The sequence below is a fragment of the Psammomys obesus genome, unplaced genomic scaffold (assembly GCF_907164565.1).
Source record: "Psammomys obesus unplaced genomic scaffold, mPsaObe1.curated_primary_1811, whole genome shotgun sequence".
NCBI classification, from domain to species: Eukaryota; Metazoa; Chordata; class Mammalia; order Rodentia; family Muridae; genus Psammomys; species Psammomys obesus.
The window spans coordinates 5346956-5354821 of record NW_026587556.1 but is presented as its reverse complement, the minus strand read 5'-3'; positions in this window follow the sequence as shown (position 1 = coordinate 5354821).

The window sequence follows — 7866 nt, the reverse complement described above, 5'->3', positions numbered from 1 at the left end:
GAAAAGGGGGGGGGGGGGCAGAAGGAGCATAAAAAGAAGATGGATTCCTCCTGTTTGCCCTGTACCTTAACCTTCAGCATCAGTCACAAAACTTGTAGGAAGAAATTAAAGGCTAGCAGAAAAATCTACTTTTTTTTTCAAATCCCAAAGCACTTTAAGCAAAACCACTTACACTTTTGGGTGCAGGCTCTCATCTGTTCACCTGAGCTTCTGGGTACAGTGCTCATTTTCTTTGGCTCGGCTTCTTGGCCAAGCCTCCTCTCAGACACCCAGACAGCCAACCATTCAGCAAAGAGGAAATTCCCAAACCCTCCAGGAATCCTCAGAACCAGTGTTCCCTTGTCTGCTGGAACCCATTTCTCTAGAGGTTCTGTGATTCTCAGCAGCCTTCACCACAGTTTCTACAGCTGAGACTTCTAGGCAGGTGCTGGGGCAGGATCTGAGAGTTACATCCACAGGCCAAGGCAAAGAGATCAAGAATGAGCCTGGTGTGGGCCCCTGAAACCTCAAAGCCAGTGATATACCTCCTTCAATAAGGCCACACCTAATCCTTCTAATCCTTTCAAACAGTTCTACCCCCTAGTGACAAAGCATTCAAATATATAAGCCTATGGGGTAGGGGGTAATTTCCTATGGGGTAGGAAAGTTCTCTCATTGTAGGAGCACATAAGGAATGACTTCCTCTGGCTCCGTGGTGCACTCAGCAGGCAGAGGCAGAGTTGCTGCTGCAACTCTGGGTGATTATGTTGTCAGAAAGCCTTTGTTTTACAGGGACAGAACTCCCTTTATGTGCTTCTTCCACCACAGGGGAAGAGACTCTAAGGTCCTTTAGTCCTGGGATCATGAAGTTCTTGCGTGATTGATTTCACCAAGCTCCTGCAGAATCAAATGTTGGGTCTGTTTCCAGAAAACACCCAGAACATTCTTCTGTTCATTTAAAGCAAAAGCCTCACCCATGCTTCATCATCCTGTCCTATCTTTATCTTCCGTTCATATTATTATTATTATTATTATTATTATTATTATTATTATTTTGCTTTGCTTCACTTAATTTTACTTTGCCTCTTGAAATCTTTTGGGGTTCTCTAAAAAGTGTCATTGCAAAGGCAGGAAAAGTGGCTATTGAGCTCCTGTCTGCTAGACTCCTTAGGTGGAATGCCTTCTACTCTCTTCCTATTCTCCGGTTAGCCCATCCCATACCCCCTGGTCTCTACCCTCTTTTTTATTATTGTTGTTATTTTTGTGGGTGAGTACATAAACATACAAATATAATCTGCTTGAATCCATTTCTGTTATTTTTATGTATATGGCTTCAGGGCTGACCGCTTTACATTTGATAACCTGTTAAGAGTCTCATCCTTGGAACAGGCTAATTCTCTCTTTCTCAGCAGTCTTTATTTGTCTGTAGTTTTGTCCAGGGTTAGGGTCCAGAGAAATTTTCTCCTTTCACATTAGCACGACTTTTAGCGTTATCATTGTTTTGTTCTTGATTAGGCAGCTGTGTTGTTGAGGTATCGTGTGGTGTGTGCAGCCTTGCTGTTATTTCACAGCAGACTTCCTACCCTCTAACGCTTACAATCTTCCCTCCCCCTTTTTCTACAGTGTCCCCTGAGCCTTAGAAGTACAAAATCTATATTGTAGATATAAAGTAAATGTTTCACGTTCTCTCTTTCTACATGTTTCTAGTTCCAAATATTCAGATGTGAACACACAACCTGGAATAAAACTGGGGAACGATAAGGACGACTCTGGGAGGCAGAGATTAGAGAGGGGCATAGCAGGATACAGGTAATGTGAAGAGGCAAATGGGGAAAATGGGGATGATGGGCTTTAATTTGGAAAGTAGAAGGAGGTCAATAGAGGGAGAGTGATTGAATAGCATCAAGAAGTCATACTATTTTGTATTTGTTTGAAATTACACCACTTGTGTTGATAATGTTTCCCCTAAGAGATATAGACTATGTAAGGAAATCTTACATAGTTACAATATTACTCAAATATTACAGTAATATTGTAATATTGTTAATCAGATAAGTCCAGGAGACTCCAAAAGCCATATAGGCTTTTGCTTGCTAGAGGTTGAAAGTAAGCACCTATTGAAAATACTCAAACTTCTGACACTGGGCTTCAAAGATTTGAGCTACACCTGACATGAAAGCCTTCTTCCTGAGGTCTAGTTTTCATAGTACTAGATCCTATGCAAGCTGCCAAGTACGGGAAGCAATCAATAGTCCTACCCAGGTGTGATGCCTATAAATCACAGCAGTGACCAGTCTGCAAGACAACCTTAGAGGAGCAATAGTGATACTCACATCTTGGTAGTAACCAACAGCCATATAATTGGGCTAAAGGCCAGATCAGCAGGAAGGAGAGCGTACCTAAAATGGACACCTAGCCAACTCCCCAGGCCTGTGAGGTCAGAGATCTTGGAGGAGAACCTACTGCTACCACTTTACTAGAGCAGCGTCAGTTCCTAGCTGCGTTCTAAAACATGTCTAAAACAAACAGAGACATGTAACTCTCACCACTCATGATGATTACAGAAAACCAAAACTGGTCAAAAATGCAGAGATCAAGTGATAATGTGAAACCACGTGTATAACTTTTTTAAGATAAATATGAAAAATCATCTATCATCCTCCCCATGCGACAATGCCCTGCTTGTGCCACACACAAGTAACAAGCAGATGAGAACACTGAAAACACGTGTGTATACTGAGATCTCTGCCTCAGTCTAATGTTGGGCCTTCTGGAAACCACTCTCTTGTGCATTATTAATGACAGGGCTAGAATTCCGAAAGAGATAGGGACAATGTCCTTTCATCCATCATCATCATCCAAGCAGTAGCTAAATAGATACGAGTTAGAGCACCTGCCACTTGAAGTAATTCAACAACAACAACAACAAAAAGCCTATCATGCTGTTTTCTGGATGCAAGCAATTACTTGCGCTGAGGTTTTTATCCTGCTTTTCAGGATTTTACCCTGGGAAAAGGATGAGTACAGCCAAATAACAAAATCTATTATGAAATATATTTGTGTCTTTTCATAAGAGAAAAAAAAAGGTGAGCAAAAAGTTCTTAGCATACTAAAAGTCTCATGACCAGACGAGGACTAAGTTACACCCTAGAGTCTAAATTCCAGACTCCCATAGAAGAAGCTCCAAAAGGATCTCCCATAGAAAGACCCTTCTATTGGGTTCAAAAGTTCATCCCTGAGCAGAAGAAAAATGTAAGTATTTTTCCAGGCAGAATATGAGTGAGACAGGGCTGGCTCGCCAGCCAGCCCTTCGTTTGCTGCTTTGTGGAGGCCACTGTGTAGATGATAGGTTTCCCTGTAGACCATACATTCAAGTGGGGTGTTATGAGGCAGAACAGAAGGAGTATCAGAGTGTGTAACCCTTTCCCCACTAAAACACAGCCTTTGCATATTTGGAGCACAGCACTGTCCACTGCAGGCCCTAGGGAGAGGGAACCCTACACATGTCTCTCCAGCAGCACTGCCTTTGTGCTCTACTGTTCCCTCAAGGACTTGATAAACAAGAGAGCATGGGTGTCTAAGCAACGCTCATTAGCACTCTCTTAGAAAGCCCTCACAGGGCTCCCTTTAACTTTGTATGCTCAATGAATCCATACAAGCTGCATCTCATATCTGGCTTTCCCATCTCCTGGTTCCCCTGAGCCAGCTTCCCATCTACTCAGCAGCAGCATTAGTGAAGCAGGTGTTATTTTCTAGACAATCTGAACACTCTTAGACATGTCAAAGAGCATAGCTTTAGAGGTACAGCTGATCATCAAGGGATAAACGACCTCAGTCACTCAGGTGGAAAGAACCTCAAAGGCATTGCAGAGAACTGGCACTAGAGTCAAAGAAAAAGGGGTATAATCTTGAGCCAGACTCATTCTGTCTGATTCTATCAGCAAATGATACAGCACACAATAGAGAAATAAATTACTCCTAGATATTTTATTGCTTTTGAAGCTATTATGAATGGGAATGTGTCCATAATCTCTTTCTCAGTGTATTTGCTGGTGGTCTATGAAAAAGCTACTGATTTTTGTAAGTTGACAATATATCCTGCCAGAAGTGTTGATCACTTTTTTGAAGCTTTCTGGTAGAATTTTTGGGACCTCTTACATATAATAATCAAAGAGGAATAACTTTTTCCTATTTGTATCCCTTTAATTTTCTCCTAGTGCCCTGTTGTTTCAGTGAGCTCATTAAGCTCTACTGAAAGGAAAGGAAAATGGTGAACAGCCATGTCTTATTCCTAATTTGACGGGATTACTTTAATGTTTTAACCACTTAGAATGATACTGGCTGTAGGTTTGACATAAAGCATCTATTGTATTGAGATATACTCTCTCCAGTCCTGCTTACTCTGGGTTTGTTTGTTTTGTTTTGTTTTTCAAAAAAAGCATCTTGTTTGTCTTTCTGAGTGAGGATTGATCATCTTACCCAGGGTCCTCCTCCTTGCTTAGCTTCTTTAGGTGTATAGATTTTAGTATGTTTATCTTACACTTTAGGTCTAGTATCCACTTATAAGTAAATATATACCGTGTGTGTCTTTCTGCTTCCGGATACCTCACTCAGGATGATCATTTCTAGATCCCACCATTTACCTGCATATTTCATGATTTCCTTGTTTTTAATTGCTGAGTAGTATTTCATTGTGTAAATGTACCACAGTTTCTGTATCCATTCCTCCTTTGAGGGACTTCTGGGTTGTTTCCAAATTCTGGCTATTACAAATAAAGCTGCTATGAACATGGTTGAACAAATATCCTTGTTGTGTACTTGAGCATATTTTGAATATATGCCTAGGAGTGGTATAGTTGGATCTTAAGGGAGCACTATTCCTAATTGTCTGAGAAAGCACCAGATTGATTTCCAAAGTGGTTGTACAAGTTTACATTCACACCAGCAATGGAGGAGGGTTCCCCTTTCTCCACATCCTCTCCAACATGTATTGTCACTTGAGTTTTTGATGTTAGCCATTCTGATGGGTGTGATGTGAAATCTCAAGGTTGTTTTGATTTGCATTTTTCTGATGGCTAAGGAAGTTGAGCATTTCATTAAGTGTTTCTCTGCCATTCTATATTCCTCTACAGAGAGTTCTCTGTTATCTCTGTACCTCATTTTTTAATTGGATTACTTGATTTATTGCTTTTTTACTTCTTTAGTTCATTATATATTCTGTATATTAGCCCTCTGTCAAATATACGGTTGGTGAAGATCCTTTCCCAATCTATGGGCTGTCATTTTGTTCTGACAATATTGTCCTTTGCTTTACAGAAGCATTTAAGTTTCATGAGGTTCCATGTATTGATTGTTGCTCTTAGAACCTGTGCTGTTGGAGTTCTGTTCAGGAAGTTGTCTCCTGTGCCCATGAGTTCTAGGCTCTTCCCTACTTTTTCATCTAACCGACTTAATGTGTCTGGTTTTATGTTGAGGTCTCTGATCCACTTGGACTTCAGTTTTGTGCAGGGTGATAAGTATGGATCTATTTTCATTTTTCTGCATGTAGACATCCAGTTGGACCAGCACCATTTGTTGAAGATGCTGTTTTTTTTCCATTGAATGGTTTTGGCTTCTTTGTCAAAAATCAAGTACCCATAGGTCTGTGGGTTTATTTCTGGGTCTTCTCTTTGGTTCCATTGATCCACCATTCTGTTCTTATGCCAGTACCATGCAGGTTTTATGACTATTGCTCTATAGTGCAGCTTGAGATCGGGGATGGAGATACCTTCAGATGATGTATTGTTGTACAGGATCGTTTTGGAAATTCTGGGTTTGTTTCTCCATATGATGTTGAGAATTTTTCTCTAAAGGTATGTAAAGACTTGAGTTGGTATTTTGATGGGAATTGCATTGAATCTGTAGATTGCTTTTGGCAGGATGGCCATTTTCACTATGTTAATCCTATTGATCCATGAGCACGGGAAATCTTTCCATCTTCTGATGTCTTCAATTTCTTTCTTCAGAGACTTGAAGTTTTTCTCAAACAGGTCTTTCACTTGCTTGGTTAGAGTCACCCCAAGGTACTTTATGTTATTAGTGGCTAGTGTGAAGGGTGTCATTTTTCTAATTTCTTTCTCGACCTTTTGTCTTTGGTATACAGGAGGGCTTCTGATTTTTTTTGAGTTGATTTTGTATCCACCTACTTGGCTGAAGGTGTTTATCAGCGGAAGGAGTTCTATGATTGAAGTTCTGGGTTTGCTCATTATCATATCATCTGTGAATAGTGATACTTTGATCTCTTCCTTTCCGATTTGTATCCCCTTGATCTCCTTTAGCTGTCTTATTGCTCTACCTAGGACTTCAAGTACCATGTGGAAGAGATATGGAGAGAATGGAAAGCCTTTCAGTGGGATTGATTTAAGTTTCTCTCCATCTATTTTGATGTTGGCTATAGGCTTGCTGTATATTGTCTTTACTATGTTTAGGTATGTACCTTGTATCCCTCACCTCTTTAAGACTTTAACCATGAATGGGTATTGGGTTTGTCAAATGCTTTTTCGACATCTAAGAAGATAATCATGTGATTTTTCTCCTTAAGTGTGTTTATATGGTTGATTACATTAATGGATTACAGTATATTGCACCACCCCTGTGTGCCTTGGATGATGCCTACTTGGTCATTGTAGATGATTTCTTTTATGCATTCTTAGAATAAGTTTGCAAGTATTTTATTGAGTATTTTTGCGTCAATGTTCATAAGAGAGAGAGAGAGGGCTGAAGTTCTCTTTTTTGTTGAGTCTGCGTGGTTTAGGTATCAAGGTAACTGTAGCTTCATAGAATGAGTTTGATAATGATTCTCTTGTTTCTACTTTATGGAATAGTTTGAAAAGAATTGGAGTTAGCTCTTCTTTGAAGGTCTGGTAGAATTCTGCACTGAAGCCATATGGCCCAGGCTTTTTTTGGAAGAGAGACTGTTGATGACTACTTCTATTTCCTTGGGGGATATTGGACTATTCACTCTGTTTACCTGATCTTGATTTAAATTTTGTAAATGGAATCTATCAAGAAAACTTTCCATTTCATTTAGATTTTCAAATTTAGTGACAGATAGGCTTTTGTAGTACAACCTAATGATTGTTTGGATTTCCTCAGTGTCTGTAGTTATGTCCCCCTTTTCATTTCTGATTTTGCTGGTGTGGATAGTTTCTCTCTGCCTTTTAGTTAGTTTGGCTAAGGGTTTGTCTATCAAAGAACCAGCTCTTGGTTTCATTGATTCTTTGAATTGTTATATTTGATTCTAATTTTTTTTATTTCAGCCCTGAGTTTGATTATTTCCAGCCCTCTGCCCCTCTTGAGTGTATCTGCTGCATTTTTTTCCTAGGGCTTTTAGGTGGGCCATTAAGTTGCTTGTAGGAGATGTTCAAATTTCTTCTTGAAGGCACTTAGTGCTATGAATTTTCCTCTGAGCACTGCTTTCATTGTGTCCCATAAATTAGGTTATGTTGTACCTTCATTTTCATTGAATTCTAGGAAGTCTTTAATTTCTTTCTTTATTTCTTCCTTAACCCAGCTGTCATTGAGTAGCGATTTGTTCAGTTTCCATGTGTACTTAAGCTTTTTTTCTAATTCCATTATTGTTGAGGTCCAGCTTTAGTCCATGGTGGCCAGAGAGAATACAAGGGATTATTTCACTCTTCTTGTATCTGTTAAGGCTTGCTTTGTGATCAACCATATGGTCTATTTTGGAGAAGGTTCCATGAGGTGCTGAAAAGAAGGTATACTCTTTTGAGTTTGGGTGAAAAGTTCTGTAGACATCTACTAGGTCCATTTCAGTTAGGGCCTCTTTAAGTGCCTTTATTTCCCTATTTAACTTCTAGATGATCTGTCCCTTGGTGAGAGTGGGGT